We start from the raw sequence: 21,909 nt of genomic DNA, 5'->3' as shown, positions 1-21,909 counted from the left end.
ATGAACAGACTGTATTATTTGGACACAACAGGCATATTCAACAGAAGAGGACAACTTAATCCAACCCTAGGACTACAGGTTTGCTTTCATTAATGAGTAGCTTCAACGTGCAAATAAGTCCTTTGGGCAACTTTTTAAAAAGTGTTCTTAACAGCTACGGTTTGGAATACTTTTAGGACATTGATATTGTCCATTGACAAATTAAAAAAAAAAAAAAAAACTCCTAACAAAAAACCCAATGCATTATAATTATCTGTTCCTAACTTTAAAATTACTCAGAATTTTAGAATTACCCACAATCTGACGTTTCAAAGGCTGTTAATCTAATAGGTATTAGCTATAATGGAAGTAACTTTCTTTTTCACGTAAACCTATACATCCCCTCAGAGAGAAGTCGTAACTCTGGGATGGACATTCTCATTGCACAGTTCATCCGCACTCTGTACCCCTTACTCTCATCTCGGCTGCTATAAAACTGCCTGTTGAAGTACAGATGGAAAAGCCACCGTTTGAAACCGTGTGCCTTTCAGATTAATAGCAACAGTTGCAAAAGCTAGGAAAACTTGAGTTAATTCTTTCTTCACGTCTAGACTGAACCTGTTTATTGCGATGCTATTTTATCTGACAATAGTTTTAAAAAGTGGAGGTGCTATGTTAAATAAAGACTGAAGAAAACAAGAAAATTTGTTTACTCCGTACATACATTATATGCGCAGTGCTATGAAATATATAAGGCACCAAGATATGTCTGAAAGAGGGGGAAACCCACCAAACAGAAATGATGGAAGTTTTACCTTGTCCTGAATTCCAGTTCAGAAGCTGAGTCCCACTTAGCTGGGAGCTGGAGATGAAGTGAGCTAGTGCTCGTCCTGACCTTAAGTTTGTCTCTGGGCGAGTGCGGTGTGGGTGTGGGTGTGGGTATGGGTGTGTGTGTCCGAGCGCGTGTGTGCAGAATGTCTCTTTGTGGTGTTGGATGGCAGAGGTCCTGATCCGAGGATAAAGGAGCCACTTCTCACCAAGAGCAGAAGAAAGGCAAAGCGTCACCAGGAGACTTCTCCTCCCAGATCCTCTAATTACAGCCTAACTGCACTCCATGCAAACTTCAGGGGGGGAAGGGAGGGGCAGCTCTGTGCCCAGACCTTGTAAAACAGCAGTCTCTTAGATGACTCCCTCTGCTCAGATCCGGAGGATTCAGCTCTGGAGTTCAGGAAAAGCAGCAGGCCCAACCACAAGCCCCCACCCACACTGTACCTCCTGTTGCCTGTCTACTCTGGGTTATGTCCACAGGAGGTGCCACTCGGGATCTGTGGGATGAATTGTAGCCTCTACTGACTTTCCTACACAATTTGTCACCTTGTAGTTTGGGTATCTAAGCATCGGAGAGGTTTTCCCCCTACAGACAAGAGGGACAACTGAGCACCTAACTTTTACCCAGATTGCTTGTTTTGCCCAAATTGTTGGCTGCGGGACTCAGTATCTGTGTTGGATTAAATTTCCTTTAACCCACAACTGCTATTGTGTCCTTAGATGATAGTGCCTAAGAACCTGAGTTTATTTATAGAGTGAGGAATGCAAGGGGGAGTCTGGGTGGGTGGGGTTGGGTTATAGATCCACATTCAGGATTAGAACCAGATGTCACAGGACCAGGACATGGGCGCGCGCGCGTGTACGTGTGTGTACACACACACACACACACACACACACACACACACACACACACACACACACACACACTTAAAATAACTACTGGGGAAGATGATGGGACACGCGGGAAAACGCCTCCTGAACAAATAGACATTTATTTATAACTCGAGGGAGAGTATATAGGTCCATTGATTCCTGCCTTGAGTAGCCAAGGGGTTTGGAGAGGAAACGGCTTCGCATTTCAAAAACAGAGCCACCTTTGATTGGGCCTAGGAAAGGCGGAAAAGAAAGGAAAAAAAAAAAAAAAAAAAAAAGCACGCTGCAGGAAGCAAACAGCTGCTGAAGCGGCGGGGCAGGGAACTGATCTGGCATCTGGGCTGAGGAAGAGCAAACAAGCTCTAGAGGCCCACAGGGAGGGAGGGGGAGAGAATCACTGCCTGAGAGCAGGCGTAGTGCGGTGGACCCGGGCCCTGGGCAGCATCCCAGGCACTCCGCGGACCACTGCAGGTAGCCAGGGGATCGCCGGGGAGAAGGCGGTTCATCACTTCGGGGATCATTCGGTTCATCACTTCGGAGATCATAGCTTGGGGGCAGAGGGGCGCGGAGAGGGTGTAGGGACCAGGGGCAAAGAGACTGGTACTCCAGACTCTTGGCAGATAAACTAGTGAGGCAGGCTGGAAGGAGGGTGACTGGGGACTCCGGGTCGGGTAGGTGACTGGGCAGAAGCGCTGAAGATCCTAGTCCTTTGGCTGGCGGAGAGCGGCGCTACTGTCTTAGAGATAAAGCCTAAGTGGTGCGCTGTGGTCAAGGCTTCCTCCAGGACTCCCCATGGAGGCAGGGAAAGCGTGTCCGTGGCGGTGGTGGGGTAACCTCGCTAGAGTTGGGGCACATTCGTCCCGCCCTTTTTCATGAACTGTCTCAGAGTTCTTGCCTTCAGGAGTGCCACCCCTACCCCCACCCTGCCTTACCATTGGGTCTTTGGGGATTTAGGTGTATATGGGATAGACTTTATTTATTTATTTCTCTATTTTATTTTTATTTTGTAAAGACGAAGCATGCGTGTCTAAGAAAAGACAGTTAAATTTGACATAAAGGGAAGCAGTTATTCAACAAGCAACCACATACCTTTCTTGCATCCCCAATTCTGGGCAAAGTGCTTGCCTTCATTTTATTCCGTTTCTCCAGTCAGGGAAGAGGCTACAAGTTTTGCAGTTTTCTGTCAATCATTTGGTGGTTCCTAAAACAGCTGGCATTTAAGGTTCCACATTGACTGCCAATAAAAATAGAGCACAACTCTGCTTTTCAGCTAAGAAGACTCTGTATGGAATTTCTTCAGGGTAGTAGGTGTTTGAAAAAGCATAAAAGAATTAGATTTAAAATCAAATATAGTACAATTTTTATATTAAAGCACCATACAGGTGGTAAGGCTGGTGGTGAGTGGCCGTGAAATTGTATAAAGACAGTTTAAGTACTAGTCTTGCTCCTTCAGATTAAAAATGTAATTTCATGCAGTTGCCTGGAAGTAAATCAGATAGGATGGTTCAGAATGGTTCTCTCTCTCTCTCTCTCTCTCTCTCTCTCTCTCTCTCTCTCTCTCTCTCTCCTCCTCCTCCTCCTCCTCCTCCTCCTCCTCCTCCTCCTCCTCCTCCTTTCTCTCTCTCTGTGTGTGTGTGTGTGTGTGTGTGTGTGTATTCTATTGTATATTCACTTATTCCAATATTGTATTAGGGAATTTAAGTCACTCTTGTCTTATCACATATGACAACGTTTTGCAAATTAGTCACACCATGATAAGTTACACTAGAATTTATTCATTTACTTTTCAGTATTTCATTATGACCTCATCAATTTGAGATAGGATTTCAGAAATGAAGGCCCCTTTACCTCTGTTACTCTTGACAGTCCTTCTCTATCCTTCTCCAGTCCTGAGCCCAGCTTCTGCTTCTTAGTTGTTTGTTTGGTAACTAGTCTATGCTGAAAGGTCTTTCTTACCACAAGTGTCTACCTTGTGGAGAGTATGTGTCTTGGTTTCTTGTTTTTTTTTTTTTTTTGTTTGTTTGTTTGTTCGGTTTTTGTTTTGTTTTTTCAAGATAGGGTTTCTGTGTTTAGCCCTGGCTATCCTGGAACTCACTCTGTAGACCAGGCTGGCCTCAAACTCAGAAATCTGCCTGCCTCTGCCTTGCAAGTGCTGGAATTAAAGGCATACGCCACCACTGCTGGGCTGGAAAGTATGTGTCTCGAGGTGTTGTTCAGGATTGTTTGGGTTACATATAATCCCAATGATTTAGGTAAAATAATTGGCTTTTTTTTTCCCTAAAAGAATGTGTGTGTGTGTATGTGTATGTATATGTATATGTGTGTATGTGGTTTTTCAATGAATGTGCATCAAAAAGATTTTTTGTGAAGGTATATACTACTTAGGTCAACTGTTCAAATTTTGCACTAGAGCACAACTATTAAACTTAGATTGAAATAGCTAAAATAAGTGTGGAAATAAATATAAAGCTACATTTTCTTCACTCAAAATATAGTTTACAATGGTATAAATCTTAAACATTTAGATGATATGAATATCTTTCCAAGGAAAACCATACCAAACGTACTCTGTATTGAAGTCCCTATAATTATTTATTAACAAAATTAATTTAAAATGGGGTTATAAAGTGTAACTTTTCATTTCATTTTTTCCTTATTACAAGATAGTTGACAAACAGAGAAAACCAAATAAACTAGAATATTCAAGAATTTTTTACCCCCAATTCATAATTCATCAGCAAAAGACACTTCAGCTGTTTTTTTCCCTCATTCAGGTCTGAATGTGTGTGTGTACGATATAAACATAGCAGTAACATTTTTCAACATTAAAAAAAATAGACACCTAAAATATTGTTAGACTTTGATATGGAATAAATTTATTCCCAAGCAGAATGTTATTCCTTCTGGCACATTATACTTCTAATAAAATATACATTTATATTCAAACAGAGATTATCTCAATCCATCCCCTCTTCAAACTCCCAAACAGGCTGCTCTATTATCCATTAAATTCCAGAGAATTGCTTCCCTGTGAACTCTTGTTTCCTGGAATTTTTGCTTCGGGCAAATATTATACCTGGTTGAACATCTGCTAAGATAAAGGTGCAGCTACATGCACTCTGAGGCACTGGGGGAGAAAAGCCATTTGACCTTTCTGTCTGAGGGCTCAGAACTTCATTAAAGTGCCTCTTGGGATTGTGGGCATAACCATGAGAAAGACATCGTTTGTAATTAAGTTCTTCCCACTGGCTATATTCCTGTTGAACTCAATGATTAAAATACAAATTCAATATTCTAAGTGGTCACAAAGCATTTGATAAAAGGTTATTTTACGCTGAATGTAATGGGGGAAGGGGCTGCTCTCTGTGCTCTCATTCAGCAACTCTTCTGCAGACGGACTCTTCAAAAGGGCAAACGCAATAATTAGGCAATAAATTGTTCAAATGTTAAGAGCTGTGCCCCTCCAGAAGCTGGTAAGTCCAAGTGGATACCACAGCGAGTGATAAATAGCCTCAACTCCAGAGAAGGACATGCCTGTATGTGCCTATGCTTGGTCACTGCATTGCCGTTGCTTTGCCTGGGACCAGCAATTAACTTTCCCTTAATCAACTCCTCTCTGTGTTTCTTCTGTACAGAATATCCAAGCTGTTCTTTCATTTTTCCCCAAATAAATTACCATGTATCTTATTATTAGCTATATTCTTCTCTACTCACATTCAGTTCCATTTCTTAAAAAAAAAAAAAGTATTAGGAGATTTAACTTTGCACAATGGTGACTAATTAGAGATGATGAGAACTAACTGGAGACGACGTGCATCAAAATCAGAGTAAAATGAAACTCCAAGAGATAGATGAACCGAGACGCACAGGATTAGAATACCCACGTATTGACAAATTTTAAAACTTCTCCAAGTATTATCTACATTTTCTCCCTCCTTCTCAATTCCACATTATGACTGAGAGCATCCCTTTACTTTCCTGTGATATCTATGTGTCTCTGAGAAAATATCATTGTTCTGCATCTTCAGTGTCCCCTTACATCGTTGCAGTTAGAAATGTATCAGTAATGGTTATTGCTACCATTGAGACTGATGGTAAGCGAGATTATTGGGATGTAGAAGATAAAAGAAGACGAAAGGAGAGGACTGAACGAGTTACTTTAGGATGTTTTGCATTTAATAGCCAATGGCATAAATAATAAATCTTCAGAGGTTGATTAATAATTTTATTATTGTTATTGATCTAATATAATTAAAAGAAACATAATACACATTTTTCTTGCATGCTTGGCTGATGAATGATTGTGTAAATGATAATCAATGAAGACAAACTGTTTCATTCTTTTGAGAATCCAGGTTGTGGTTAGTGAGAAAATACCGTTATTATCTTAGAATTACAGTATCAGTCACTTGAATATTGATTTTCCCCTTGCATCTGTGTAGTTCTTTTAAAATTTAACCAGTAATAACTATAAATAAACATGGGCCTCTTAGTATTTTACTTCTGCTCTTTTCTTATAACTTTGAAAGGAAAGGTTGTCAAGTCTAATTGGGCTGGAATGATTTATATCTTGTCCTTTGAAGGGTAAAATGGGTGAATTAGCAAATGCGTCAAGGTTGATATAGGGCAAACTTGCTCAGTAAAGCCTGGAGTGTAGAACGTTAGTTAATTTGAAACAATGGAAAATATTTTCGAGTTGTTAGAAGTAGAAGCAAAGAGTTGAGCAGATTTGTGTCAGAATGACATGTAAGGGGGGAGAGGAGTTGAGTGCCAAGGCCCAGAGCAGCTCCAGAAAACCAGAAGATTCTGTGTAGAGATATTTAGAACAACGTGTCTTTCATTAGTCTTGGTTAAACTAGCTTCAATAAGAATATTGTTGCACTGAAATTTTATATATGTTCATAAAAAGGTTGATAGTACAGTAAGATTTTTCTAATTTTCCATAAATAGAGAATTAACTCTCTTTTTGACATGACAGTTTAGGATATGAATTTGCTAGGGTTTTAAAAGAACAGCTTAATTTCCTCCCATATATACACATATATGTATATATACATATATATGTATCTCCTCCCAAATACATATCCTCCCAATTATATATATATATGAAATATATACATATATATGGAATGTATATAAGGAATATATATATATGTATATATGTGTGTGTGTGTAACTTTCTGACATTTTTTTGTGATAGAATCATCAGAAATCTCCATTTATTTTTAAACTGATAATGTTGAACAATTTTGGAAGGGGTCTTGCATGTGGAAGGGGCCTTACAATGCATTTATCTTAAACATATTCTTTCACAGACTAGCCTAGCCTATTGATTCTACAGAGAAGTAGGAGACCTGTGATTCTTTCCTCCCACTGTCTAGTTGTTCCAACATATGGCTAAATTAAGACACCAAAGGCTAAACTCTATCATCAACCGAGAAAAAGAACAAGAGGAAACACTTCTCCTTTTGGGCCTAATTACTGCTAGTTTCCTTGTGTAAGATGCAATAACTCTTCAGTAACACTGACCTAAATGTCAAGTTTGCTAGTGTACATGCCTGCTGTTATATTTCTTTTAAGCTTAGAGGCAAGTTAATTTGGTAGCGTGAAAATACTGAAATGATTCAAAATTGGCCCACTTCTCAAGCAAACAGAAAGAATTGTCAAGAAACTTCAGAATCTGGGACCTTGAGTTTCTCATCTGTATTAACTTCCTCTGTCAGCTCTTCTCTTCCAGTAACGCTTAAATAGATGTCTAATATTGTTTCAAAATTAAAAGAAGCTAAAACGTTCTCTCTAACAGCTTTGTTTTACAGAAAAGTATATTGAGCCTAGTGAGACTGATGGCTTGTCCAGCATCAGCCTGGTATTTTGGTTTGAAATTTGCCTGTTTCTGCATCAGGAAGCAGGCGCAGTCTTAGTGTGTTTCTGCTAGAGCAGAGCCCGGATTAATTTCTCTTCTTCTTTGTTCAGTACTTGATATCTCTATTGTGGAACCTACCATAATTTGAATAATTGTTTTCTTAACTTATCTGTTTTTCCTGTTACATCAAGGACATATTGCTTGATCATGTCTACATTATTTCTGAATCTTTTAACACTGCTTCCCATCCCACCTCAAGTATAGCATTGGTACACAGAAATATAAAACAAGCTTTTTAAATTAACGCTAACCTGAACTGCTATGTAGGTGAACTGTATGTAGGTGTATGTAGGCGAAAGAAATTACAAGCTAGTTTTAAGTTAGATTTGATTTTTTAAACATTTGTTTATTTACTGTATGTGTCTGTGAGCTCATGTGTGTGTGAACTTCTCTGAGTCATGGCACACACATGAAGGGCGAGGAGGAAGCGATAGGGGGTTTTCAGGGGGGAAACTAGGAAAGAGGATAACATTTGAAATGTAAATAAAGAAAATAGCCAATAAAAATAAAATAAAATAAAATAAAATAAAATAAAGCACACACACACACACACACACACACACACACACACACACACACACAAAGATTTGTGCAAGTCTTGGTTTCTCTTTCCATCCAGTGGGCCTTAGGGATTGAACTCAGATTGTCAAACATGATTGAGGCAAGTGCCTTTTCCTATTGACCAACTTGGTAAGTCTAGTGTTAGAATTTTCTTAAAATGTTTGTCTGCTACAAGAAAATAAAAAACAAAAAGCAAGACTAAAACAAACAAGATTCCCACATCATATTTTGATTTTGGAGTCATAATGAGTCATTTAATGTTTCTCATACCTCTTACGTTTCATGTTGAATGTTTTGTTCTTATTGAAGACCATTGTTTTGAAGTAGCATCCTGGCTGCCATCTTGCCCTTTGTCTTCATCAAGAGGGTGGATGTTGGTGTACCTGTAATATTGTTGGATGTTTTCATCATTCTGAGCATAGCAATTCTTTCAACAAAACTGTTTTTCTGACAGGGCTTCCTCGAGAGCAAAGCTCACAAAGCACTGGCTGTGTGTTTGATTTTGTGACCTAGCTGCTAAAGCCTACACCAATCTCATTCATATTTGACCTCAGAGTGGCATGCTTCACTTTCCTAATTAATCAAGCAGTAGAAACTACTTTGGGTCTGGTTCATAGGTTGTACTTTTTTGCTGGACTCCGACAACTCTTTAAATGTATTTTAATTACCTAAATTACTGTGCATGAAACTTTCTTAAGTAAACAGTACTCTTCATAATGGAACTTTGTACTGCACATTTAAAATCTCCCTGCTTTTATGTCTAGACTTAAATAATAGAGGAATATTTTTGTGCAGCAAACACTGTACTTGATACTATTGTATCATGGTTGTGATCCCTTGGTTGACTTTCTTGTGACCATGATGCTTAATGCTGTTGGGGTTTCTCGCTCTCTCTTTTTTTATTATTAGATATTTTCTTTATTTACATTTCAAATGTTATCTTTTTTCCCCGGTTTCCCCTCCAAAAACTCCCTTTCCCCTCCCCTTCCCCCTGCTCACCAACCCACCCACTCATGCTTCCTGGCCCTGGCATTCCCCTACACTGGGGCTTAGAGCCTTCACAGTACCTAGGGCCTCTTCTCCTATTGATGACAGACTAGGCCATCCTCTGCTCCATGTGCAGGAGTTGCTTAGTGAGCAAGGTTTTCAAGTACAGATCCATTCCCTCATCCAAAGCACTCTTTAGAAAATCCCAAATACATCATATTGCTTTGGGATATGTATGTGAGCTCCTGGGAGCTTCTTATCCATGTCAACACAGAAAACATAGACAAATGTGTTTTGTTTAATTCAAAACATGTTTTAATGAGTCTCTTATGAGTCTAGAGAAGTTAGAAGAGATAAGAGGTAAGATTTAGATAAAGTAATTCTGGGTATGAGGGGTATAGGACAGCCTTTTGAAAAGGTCTCCCTCTCCCTCCCCCTCCCCTCCCCTCCCCTGTCGCTCTCCTGTGCTCAGCTGACCAGTATGATGACAGTTTCACCACTGCTGATACTCAATAATTAATCTTCCTTTGGTCTTTGTTCGTGGAGGAAATATTTTTCATTTTGCAATTTTGATATTAATGTCATGAATTATTAAGTGTAGTGTTAAGGTTCACAGCATCAGTTTCATCTCATTGTAAAATATGTATGTCATATTGTGATCACCCTTCCAAAAGTTAACTATGGATCTGACTTCTTTCCGTCACATTTTTAAAAATAATTGAGCTTGAAGCATATTTTGTCACACTAATTTTTCAAAGTTCTGGCTGTCAAAAGATTTTTTTTCCTTAGGGTTTGGAAAAGAAAGGAGACTCTTAAATAATAAAATACTCAATTTTAAGGAGTATAATCTTTCTGTATGGTGGCATTATCAAAGGATAAGAATTAATAGGCAGTGGTTGTATTTTCCTTTTCTGTCTTTTCATTAATGTTTTTTAAACTCGACTCCTAGGAAGAAAGTAATTTGATGTAATTTATTTTCATTAGTATAATATGATAAGTGTTGGTTAAGGTTTTATACTCTATTTCAAAATGCAAGGAAATTTTACTTTAAACTACTATTTGGGGAGCCAAAAATGATAAATAAAAGTAATCTTTTTCATAATGTTTCCAGTCACCTAAGCTTGTGTTTCTGTTCTAAGATGCTTATGGACAAGGTTTTACTTTTGTTACTGTTTGTCATGTATTGAAGACAGTATAAACAGTTGGCGGGATGGAGATGTTTCAATGGGTGAATGTGCTTGCTGTGCGGAGATAAGAGCAGCTGTCATACACGAGGCTGCACATGGCTGCCTGTGCATGTAGTCCTGGAATTGGAGTGGATTGGGTGGAGATGGGTGGGTCCTGAGAAGCCAGCAGAAATGCTGACATTCAGATTGAGTGACAAATCCTGCCATAGTATAGTAAGGAGGAAAGCAATTAAGGAAAGACTCTAGGTCCTGCTCTGGATTCTACATGCAAGTGTGTATCACATATACACAGACAACATACACATACACACCATATCTCTGCTCTGGCCTCCAGGTGCATGTATGTATCACGCATATACACACAAAATACACATACACACTGTATCCTTGCTCTGGCTTCCACATGCAAGTGTGTAACATACACATACATACGACATACACATACATACTGTATCACTTCTCTGGCCTCCACATGCTGATGTGTATCACACACACACACACACACACACACACACACACACACACACACCATGCATATATACACTGCATCATTTCTCTGGCCTCCACATACAAGTGTGTATCACAATATATTCACAACACACATACCATATTACATACATAGACAATAAGTAGATATGAATTTATAAAAACTTGTATAATGCATTTATATGTGTATTTATGCTTTTCGTGTTTGCTCATTTTTGCATATGTTTATATGTACAGGTATGTTTATAAATGTGTATGTACATTGTGTGGGTGTTTAACCACATGTAAGTCACTGCACATCACAGTTTCCACATCCTTGATGGAACGTATGACCTTTCAGAAAAAAACATGACTATCTCTGAATCTTTGATACTAAGTAAAGTTAAAAAGGGCCAGTCTTTTTAGACTCCTAATTATCTTGCTGGAATAATTTGGCTGACTTAGTTCAAATATCACTTTACTTTCTCTACTATGAAGTGTTTACCAGTGTGAGTATAATCATGTCTGTTTTTAATTCAACATAGTAAATAACTTTTGGAAAAATTATGTTCTTGATCTATTAATTTATCTAAAATTTTGCTTGTAAAACCTATCATAATCATTATCTGTGAATTTAAATGTTTATAAAATTATATTTTAAACTAGGTTAAATAATTATATTGATATAATATTACTTTCTCCCAAGTTCTAAACATTTTTTTGTAATTCAGAATGTAGTTACAGGAACACAAGATTATTAAAAACCCTTAATTAAGCTCCCTTTCACTTGTATTAGTTTTCTTGTAAGTTTACACAGGATTAATGATAAAGTGTGGAAGCTGTAGTCGATTTGGGATAAATGATGCCTAAAGTTTTCCTCTTGAGAAACATGGCTTCAGTTTTCTTGTCATGTACTCCTCAGGCATCCTAAATCTCTGCAGAGGAATTGTTTTATTAGTTTGATATTTTAATTATTCAGTAGCAGTGAGGTACCCTATGGCAGGACCTCAATTCATGCCAGCCACTGCTTTTAGTTCCTATGATAAACTCTTGACCAATATTTGGCTATTTAAAAATAACAAAATTATTTTAGAAGCTGAAAACAAAATTAAATCAGAGCAGTAACTGCTCTACTAAAGTGGAGTTTCATGGCCAGTATGTTCTTGACCAAATATTTGAAGGGCACTGTTGCTTGAGCACAGACTGTTTTCCTACCTAATTCACACAGCCCTCCCAGCAAATCTGCCTTTAGCTCTATTAATCAGAGATCATATTGAATTATACTGAGCTGAGCTGATCATATTTATGAACAGATTGGGAATCTGCATGGGTGGTATAATCCAAAGCACTGGGAGAGCTCTGTCTCTTCCAAAATAGTTCCACGAAGCTTCTGCGGTGTCTGGGGAAAACCTCATTGCAGGTATTTTGCTGGTGTTGCTATTAAAATATCTCCAAGAAGGCCATTTTTTTCTTCCTTTTTCCCAGCTAGTTGAATAAAATGATGCCCTCCCCCTTTTTACGTATAACACGAATAAAATAATTGGATATTATGACGTAAAGGGCAATCATCTGACCTGAAAATAACTCAAAGGGTAAAACTGTTTTCTTGGGCAGATTTTTTTTTTTTTTACCAGAAAGTTTGACAAGTAAAACTTTTCAAGACCTCAGCACAAATATGTTGGATTTTAGAAAGGATTAAAAAATCTCACCTGAAGAAGGGGAACAGGGAAAGATGTTAAAAAGTAATAGTTATTTGTCTAGATTACAAATTATTTAAGATGTGGGAAAATTGGAAAATAGAAGACCAGTGTGTGTGTGTGTGTGTGTGTGTGTGTGTGTGTGTGTGTGTGTGTGTATGTGTGTGTGTGTGTGTGTGTGTGTGTCTAATGAATAGGACAATAGGAGCAATATTGGACGAGCATTGATATGAAGGGGCAAATGTAAGTGTGCAGAAGGAGGGTTGCTTAGCAACCTAAAGGCCATCAAAGCAATGAGACCTCATCAGAAGCAACTCCTTGGCTTGTGGGATCACCATCTGCCCATAAAGGAAAGGAAAGTGTGACTGGCTAGTGACAGCCAGATTTCTTTTGCTTCCTAGTTTTACTTAAGCCTGACTTTCTTATTTAGAGTGCACATTTTCTCTTTTAGCTTTCTTCTTTGTATTAGGTGATAATGTGTTCTACATTGGCTGGAAGGCAAAATTAGAAAGGAAGATAGGAAAGTAATAGACTTGAATTGTTTCCTTAATAAGTATTCAGGAACCTGAACCATTAAAACTTTGAGTTGATTTCAGATCTTTTTACTAGAATTTCCCATTTAAGCAAGTCTTAAATGTACTATGAGTATTGCAAATTGTGATGTGAGTACCTAGTTTTTAAGATCTCAGAACTTATTTTCACTGAATAATTGATTAAATGTACTAGTTGACTATCATCAAAATTTTTTTTTGACAAAAAAAATGTCCTCATGAGCTAATCACAGGAGTATATACAGAGAATCCAGAGTGAACAAACCTGAGCTTATAGAGTTTTGATGATATTCATATGTGAGATACCCACTGATTATAGTCCCGCTGACCATCCGCAGCTTACTTCTCCTTGTTCGGTTGACAATACATCTACCCTGAAGATAACAATAGTTCCTGACTGCTGGTTTACCTAAGGGTTAAATGAACTGTTGCAGAACGTGAGTATGATCCACATCACCAACTGCTTCCTTAGGGGAGCAGTCCTCTGAGCTGATCAGACTAGATCCATCTCAGAATTAAGTTTGACCCAGAAATTCTTGAGATGTTTTGCAGATTTCAGCTGAGCTATGCCATAGTGTTGTTTTACAAAATCTCAGTCTAGCTGCTCTGTCACCAGAGAAATGCTTGAGCATTAATCGTGGAAAGCATCAAGTTCTACATACTAGACGGTTTATTTAACATACCAGCTACATCAGACAAAAAAAAACTAAAGACCTGCCTTTGAGCTTTTTTCATGCGCATTAGGGTAGACTTTTGTTGATGATTTGAACTCAGTCAAGGAATATAACCTGGCTGCTGCCTTTTCCACATTCCTGTTCTGGAAATACAACTAAGATACTACTTGGTTCATCTTTGCAGCTCTGAGTAGTGTTCTTATGATATGTACTTAAAATGATTTATTTCCTTAGGTTTTTATGATGATTTCTCTCCTGCTTCTTATAAATCTCTCACCACCGAATCTTTGTTTTGCAGGTTTTTCCAGCTCTGCCGTAACTTGAATGCTTTCCAAGTTTCAATTCTTGTTTTCCTGTTCTTTTTCTCTTTATACAGTTTTTCATAGATGATCTTACTCATCTATATGGCAACCACTTGTAAATCTGCATCTCTGGATTTCAGATTTGGTGTATCTGTGTGTTCAAATGGTTTCTATAAAACCTAGACTGACAATAGAGATAATCTTTCCTGTCTTGACATTCAGACTCCTCATCCATCTTTTCCTTTAAGCAGAAAGCCAAGGATCAATCTTAGATACTCTTGTATCCTTGTCTAGACCAAAGTCCAGTCAAGCCTACTCTCTGATGCTTTTCATATTGTTCAATACACCTGAGTCAGTACTGCCATCGTCTTTGTTAAATCTTTAGTATTTAAACAGCTTTTGAAAATGTCCTAATGATCTCTATTCTCTTTTAGAATTTCAACAATGATATAGGTTAATCTTAAGTAGGATTTATTACCTGTTGGTTCTGAGTATTTACCTACATATAAAATTTTACTGTCAAAGCAGTAAAAGAATGTAAAAAAAATCAGTGAAGATCTCTAAACACTTACATTTCACATAAGAGATAGTCAAGACACTCACAGGTTAAATAATTTGAGCCACGAGCATAGAATCAGTGAATAAAGCAAAATGTAAATCTAGGGAGATGAGTTAGAGTTTATTTTATTTCCATTTATTAATCTATATTCAAAGAATTTTATTACTATTAGCTCTTTTCTTGTTGCTAATTCTCCATAAAAGAAAATCTCTTTAAGAAGTCATGGAAGATTTGATCTCTAGCTGTTGATACCATCTCTCTGTACATACTATATACGAATATGTGCAGCAATTGGTGGCAAAGATCAACTTAGTTTCCTATCTTTTCATGGTGTATTCTGCACCTGTAATTAAACTTTATGTGGGGCTGGAGAGATGGCTCAGTGGTTAAGACAACCGACTGCTCTTCCGAAGGTCCTGAGTTCAAATCCCAGCAACCACATGGTGGCTCACAACCATCTGACGCTCTCTTCTGGTGCATCTGAAGACAGCTACAGTGTGCTTAGATATATTAATAAATAAATCTTTAAAAAATGGAGAAAAACCCAAGGACCCAGATATAGCTGTCTCTTGTGAGACTATGCCGGGGCCTAGCAAACACAGAGTGGATGCTCACAGTCAGCTACTGGATGGATCACAGGGCCCCAATGGAGGAACTAGAGAAAGTAACCAAGGAGCTAAAGGGATCTGCAACCTTATAGGTGGAACAACAATATGAACTAACCAGTACCCCCCGGAGCTCGTGTCTCTAGCTGCATATGTATCAGAAGATGGCCTAGTCAGCCATCAGTGGAAAGAGAGGCCCATTGGTCGTGCAAACTTTATATGCCTCAGTACAGGGGAACGCCAGGGCCAAGAAGTGGGAGTGGGTGGGTGGGGGAGTGGATGGGGGAGCAAGTGGGGGACTTTTGGAATAGCATTGCAAATGTAAATGAAATAAATACCTAATTAAAAAACAAAAACAAAACCCCAACTTTATGTGTAGTTTCATATTTGGACCTTCTTTAGTTAGTAATGTTAATTTCCACTTACTTGTTTATTTCCTAAATGTTATTCTGCTGTGATTTCTAATTTCATTCTATTGTGGTCAAAGAATACAAGCTTAAAGTTGTCTATCATAGGAAACTTTTGATTCTTATTTCAGTTTGTGTTCTCTCATGAATAGTGAGAAAATTTCACACAGAATTGATTAAAATGTATGGTTTGGAGGTGGGTCATTTAGAAGTTGATCATGTCTACTTAAGTGCTCTTAAATCCTTCTGTTTCTTTATCATTATTCTCATAGTTGTTTGTATTGAAACTAGTGCACTAAATCTCCAATGTTTGTTATTAAATTATCCATTCTTTTATTTCTATCAGTTTTATTTTGTGTCTGACATTGGGTTTTGACATTTGCAGTTTCTATATGTTTTTTCTTTTCTTCTATTTGTTCTCAATAGGTTATCGTTATTGCTTTATAAAATCTATTTTTAGTCTGGTAAACACTTCTGTTATAGGAGCTATTTATTTGATATTTATATCACAACACCATTGTTCTTTTGTTATTGTACTCTGGTCATATATACTACATTGTTTCTTTTTAGCACATTTTTTTGTTAAAAATAAACAAATAAACATTGTTATACATGTTTCATATAGATAAGGTATTTATTGATTTCTGTTACTCATTTGTTATTTTCTTTCTATGTCTTATTATTGTCTATTTCTTTGTTAATTTATTCTTCTGTGCTAAATAGGTATTTTAGAGTATGCTAATTTTGTTACTTATTAGTTATTTTACCGTGTTATTTTCTTATATACTTAATGATTTATGATTTACTTCCAAAACAAAAAATCCACACAATTCTAGTTTACATTGCTATAAGTAATCATAGCACTTCAAAGTGTGCTCCAATATTGCTATATTCCCTGTCTAGTCCATGCCTTTTCTTTGTTACAAAAATTATATAATTTTATGGTACATGCCTATCAACTTAGTTTCATAATTATTACTTTGTGCTTTAATCTTATATCAATCTATTAGCAGCTATGTAAGAGTTAAAATAAAAAGTACATATCCCCATCTCTTTCTTTGTTTTATATTTGCCTGTGAAGACGCAGCCATCTGTGATTGTGATTGATATTTCTCCTGTGAATTCACACTAGCTGATGTTCTTTCATTGCAAACCGAGGAATCTTATTATTCTCCAAGGATAGATGTGTGAGTACCGATTTTCTAAGTTTTGTTTATCTTGTAGTATGATTTCTCCATAACTTTAAAAAGAGTCATTTATTATATTCATGTACATTTGTATAGAGGAATTCTAATCTAGCAACATGGTTGCTCTGGCAAGGGTTCACATTCAAAGACTTTCTAGGTCTCTGTGATCTGGTTGAAATACAGACATGCCTGTAGTATTCACTTTTAATCCCAAACAATGAAGATAAATTTAGTTTATTCAAGAAAACACCCATGTTTGAAAGTGACATTTAATTGAGGGGTAGACAAAGTGACAAAGTGAAAAAAAAAAAAAAAAGATTTGATAGAATGTGTTAGAGATGGGATACACCCAAACTCTCAGGAGAACAGGCAGGATATGAGGTGACTTAAGCAGGAGAGAGAGGGGGGTAGGGGGAGGAGGAGGAGGAGGAGGAGGAGGAGGAGGAGGAGGAGGAGGAGGAGGAGGAGGAGGAGGGGGAGAAGGCAGTTTTACTGGGGCAGTTTAACAGAGACAGGCTGCAGGTGAAGACAAAATAAGAAGGATCCAGATGATTAGGATAGATTGCCAGAGATTGTTTAAGGCCAAGTAGAGAAATTCAGAAGCCAAAAGAAGCCAGATTTAATCAATCAGCTTGAAGAAGCAACTGGCCTCGAGCAGCTGAATTAAACCAGCCAGCCAGAATTCATAGAGAACTAGATAGTATGAGCTTAGTTAGCAGTAGCCTTTGAGATGGCAATTACATCTGGCAAATATAAGTTACCTTTACATATTTGTGTATGCCTTCATGAATTTTTGTGCTTCATGTGCACTCAGGAACCTGTGGAGGACAAAAAGGCATCAGATCCCCTGGAACTGGATGGCCATGAGTGGTAACATACATACTGTGACCCAAACACAGCTCCCTGGTAAAAGCAGCAAGAACTTTGAATAGTTGATTCTTCTCCCTAGCACCTTTCCATAACTTTTAAAAATTATGGAATTGCAGATGATGATTTTGGGTCATTATATATTCAGAAACTCGTACTAGCTCTTTCCTTTTCTTTGTCTTCATGAACTTGTATTGTGATTCTATTTCTATGCTAGATAATATCTCATACATCTGATGCTGTGTTCATTATGTTTAACATTTTGTTAGTTTCTTAGACTAGAAAATTTTAGAACAAGTGTAGTTTCCTTTACCTTTTACCAACTCTGAACCCTCCAGTGAACTTTTGTTTCTGTAACTACATTTTTTTTTCTGTAACTACATTTTTAACTTTATACTGTCTATTCAGCCTGAAATATTTAGTACCTGTACTGGCTAGTTTTGTGTCAACTTGACACAGGCTGGAGTTATCACAGAGAAAGGAGCTTCAGTTGGAGAAATGCCTCCACGAGATCCAGCTGTAAGGCGTTTTCTCAATTAGTGATCAAGGGGGAAAGGCCCCTTGTGGGTGGGACCATCTCTGGGCTGGTAGTCTTGGGTTCTATAAGAGAGCAGGCTGAGCAAGCCAGGGGAAGCAAGCCAGTAAGTAACATCCCTCCATGGCTTCTGCATCAGCTCCTACTTCCTGACCTGCTTGAGTTCCAGTCCTGAAATCCTTTGGTGATCAACAGCAATGTGGAAGTATAAGCTGAATAAACCCTTTCTTCCCCCACTTGCTTTTTGGTCATGATATTTTGTCCAGGAATAGAAACCCTGACTAAGACAGTACCTATTCATTCATATTCTCCATTTGTTAGACATTTTTAACTCTTCCATATATATATATATAATGTTTCATGTACAAATTCAGTAACTGATTTAAAGCCTGTAGAATAAGTTCAACATCCATGCTTTTTATAAGCATTTTATATTGATAACTTTTTTCTTCAGATTGACCTACTTTGCTGTTCTTTAATTCTTGGTTGGAATATTGACCATCAAATAATTTGTCATTACTAAAAGTCAAATCCTTACATAACCTTTAGTAACAGGTACTGCTTTTGTATTTTACTTTCCCTTTTTGTTTTATGATCTTCTGAAACGTATTCTGTATCCTTTGACGTCACTGTCAATTTAATAAAGCAGCTAGCTCACAATTGTGCAGTTTCAGCCCTGGGAATTACAGTAATGATTGGTGTGGTAAGATATGCCCCTGAGAACAACGGTGGTAGGTAACAAAGAGCTCTCTCTCTCTCTCTCTCTCTCTCTCTCTCTCTCCTCTCTCTCTCTCTTCTCTCTCTCTCTCCCTCTCTCTCTCTCTCTTCTCTCTCTCTCTCTCTCTAATCTGAGGAAATAGTATATAAACTAGATAACAATGAAATAGCATTGATTCAATAAGGTTTGTTGTTCTTGGGTAATAATATGATCATTTATCTTACCCCACACCTTTTACGAACTTATACAGCAACACTTAATTGAAATATTGTGACCTTTAATAATTAAGATAAACACAGAAAGAAGTTAAATATTTTGTCATTTTTTTGGCTATGAATTACATCAACCAAAACAGATTTAACACATTTTCTTAATTGTGCTAAATTTCATAACTGCATATAAAATCTCTTGACGCAATTTTCCATTTACCAAGAGCGTTGTTATTGAATTTAAAGCCTACTCCAGGAAAAATCATATGCCTGGTACCACAAATCATGTCAGGAACCCAGGGCTGGGAGTTCACTGCTGCAGAGAACCTATGACTATTATTTTGCTATATGGATTCATTGTCCAACTCTCCTCTGAAATATTATCTCTTACTTGCATATTAGTGCAGACCTTAGATTCCCTCAGAGCAGGTCTTTTGTGTAGTGGATGGTTATTAGTGCAGAATTTTCTGTTTTTAATTAAGAAGTCTCTATATGATATTGGGGATCTTGTGTGTTGGGGTAACACATCTGTGTTTTGGCAGTTTACAACTCTGTGTTTGAATTTTCTTCTTGTTTGGAGCTACAATAATATTGAGAGGTGAGAGTTAAGGACATTTCTGCTTCTTTCCAGCATGTTCACAGAAGTTTCTACATCTGACTAATATGCTGGAGGGCCTCAACATCTTCAATGGAAATTCAGTTCCCCAGATACATCTTAAATGTCTCAGCTTGTCCCCTCTTTTCTCCAGTGTGTACTTTCACTTCATGCAATTGAACTGCTACAAATTGTGGCTCACTACTTTTAAAAAATCTCTGTGGGTAGATATTTTCCTACTGAGGGAGTGCTGAGTCAAATTAAGCAATGACAAGCTTTGTGAATGGAGAGTTTCCAGAGAACTAGCAGACATGAAAAATAGTGACAGTTCTCTAGGGGTGTGGCTTTTGTGGAGGTTCAAATCCACTCTGCTTCTTCCAATCACAGCACACTGCTGGTTTCCCATTTACCATGGTTACAGTTCTGATAGTTTTCATGGCTAGAATGGAGCTCAGAAAGGGGCTGGAAACAGGGCAAGCCAGAGCAGTACAAAAGCTTTCTGTTTTACCCAAACTTAGGCACTTTCATTTAATAACATTCCTTGAATTCTTGAAAGCTACTAGTTACTTTCCAGATGTCTGGGAAAGATGTGTTTTTTTGGTGTTTTTGACAGTGTTTCCATTACTTTGAAGAAGAGACAGAATTTGAAAGCCCTTGGTCATTGACTCTAGAAACCCACCACCTCAATTCTCAACATTCTCTCTTCTCTAACTTGAGCAGACACATTTCTTAAAATATTTGACTTTGAAGTTCTTGGCTGTAAAGTGAAGATTGTCATATATGTTTCATGGAGTTCTTGTAGGCATTAAATGAAGTACTACTGAGCACTATGCATGGAATGGGGAAGCTGATAGGAGAGGGCATTTTCCTACCCTTCCTTGGTACTTGTATTGGAATATTTCTAATGTCTAGCATAGAAACCAGCAATTAGCATTCCTACTGGTTAAAGTTGGCCTCTCTGTTTAGTGTACAGTGCTTTCTACATTGTAACCACAACTTACTTTTCCCTACAGAATGGTGTTAAACTTAGCTTCAGACAATTGGTCCTTGTAGGAGTCATCTCCACCCTTGCTCCACCTCCCCCCTGCTCACCCTTGTCCTGCTTCCCCCTGCCCACTCCCACCCCTGCACTAGTCTGTGTCCTTGCCCACCCCTACTTATCCTTGAGTTTCAAATGAGGTAGGGTTTTGTTTCCATGTACTTATTCATTTCTATGTTTGATTTCTCTGTTCTCCCTCATTGGTTTTCTAAAAACTTTTTATTCGCTGTAGTAGTCCAAACCAGAGCAGAATCAATGAACCATGGCATTTCTTACGTTAGTGAAAGGCAGAAACATTTGGCCCCTGAAATAGCAGAGCTATTTTTGGGTCTTCCACCTCTTAATTAAATAACCATCGAAATCTTCTGTCTTCAGACTCTATACCTTTCAAGACTTCAAGGGGCACTTCCTCATTAAACTCTTTAGTCATGTGCACTTTGAAGCTCTGTCTACTTTTGCATCCAAATGTAGTAAATTTATTTAATTATTTTATCTTTTGGTCTATTTAATTTGGTTATGAACAGGGCTTTAGGAAGACTTGAATATTAGCATTTCAGTATAATAAGTTGAGTTACAAATAGCAGAATGAAACACAATTTAAAAGAATGTGAGTATAAAAGAAATAAAATGACTAATTATAAAAATAAACAATTTTCCAGAAAGAATTTTAACAAAAGAATTTTTCATAGTTTATTTCTATATAATCTTCTCACAGTGTTTAAAATACAGTTAAATATTTTTTAAATAATTCAATTCAGAAAAATTTTAGGCAATAGCTATTAAAAAGTTTTATAGATGCATAGGAAATCAGTATAAACACATTATCCACCAACATTGTTCTATATTTGATATACTGCTAAGTTTCTACTCTTTAAGGTTTAATATGTGTCTTTATCATACACAAACCCATATATTTATGTTAAAATATATATTTACACATACTAAGTGAGCAATGAAACTTATGCACATCTCTGAAGTGATATCTTGGCAGCGTTTGATCTATAATTGCATTGAATGTCCCATTATATTTCCATGTGCCCACCACAGGCCCTGTGCATTGTTCTCCAATTTTCTATGTGAGCCCTGTTCTCTCAGTTATTTCATTTTTGTCCACATAGGACATTTTTTTTTCATTATTTCTTCCCCTGATTCATTAAGAAA

At 37.5% G+C, this 21,909-nt stretch overlaps 1 protein-coding gene and 1 long non-coding RNA gene across 5 annotated transcripts in view; one reads left to right on the top strand and one right to left on the bottom strand.

Annotated features, from left to right (window-relative positions):
- Nucleotides 1-1,178, bottom strand: part of Hapln1 (hyaluronan and proteoglycan link protein 1) — a 71,304-nt gene extending 70,126 nt beyond the window's left edge. The window contains exon 1 of one of the 2 annotated variants that reach the window (XM_006517075.4): nt 795-1,178. The gene's annotated coding sequence lies outside the window, so the exon portion shown is untranslated. The remainder of the gene's footprint in view (nt 1-794) is intronic. The other variant, NM_013500.4, reaches the window with a different exon arrangement.
- An 859-nt stretch (nt 1,179-2,037) lies between these two features.
- The window catches only part of Gm34699, a 40,450-nt gene continuing 20,578 nt past the window's right edge, over nt 2,038-21,909 (top strand). For 2 of the 3 annotated variants that reach the window (XR_382712.2, XR_382713.2), the window contains exons 1-3: nt 2,038-2,151; nt 16,680-16,785; nt 17,600-17,691. This is a non-coding gene — a long non-coding RNA (predicted gene, 34699). Of the gene's footprint in view, nt 2,152-13,296; nt 13,489-16,679; nt 16,786-17,599; nt 17,692-21,909 lie in introns of those variants that run through there. The other variant, XR_873713.1, reaches the window with a different exon arrangement.

Source organism: Mus musculus, chromosome 13 (assembly GCF_000001635.26).
Source record: "Mus musculus strain C57BL/6J chromosome 13, GRCm38.p6 C57BL/6J".
Taxonomy (NCBI): Eukaryota; Metazoa; Chordata; class Mammalia; order Rodentia; family Muridae; genus Mus; species Mus musculus.
This window is presented reverse-complemented; position numbering and strand designations above follow the sequence as displayed.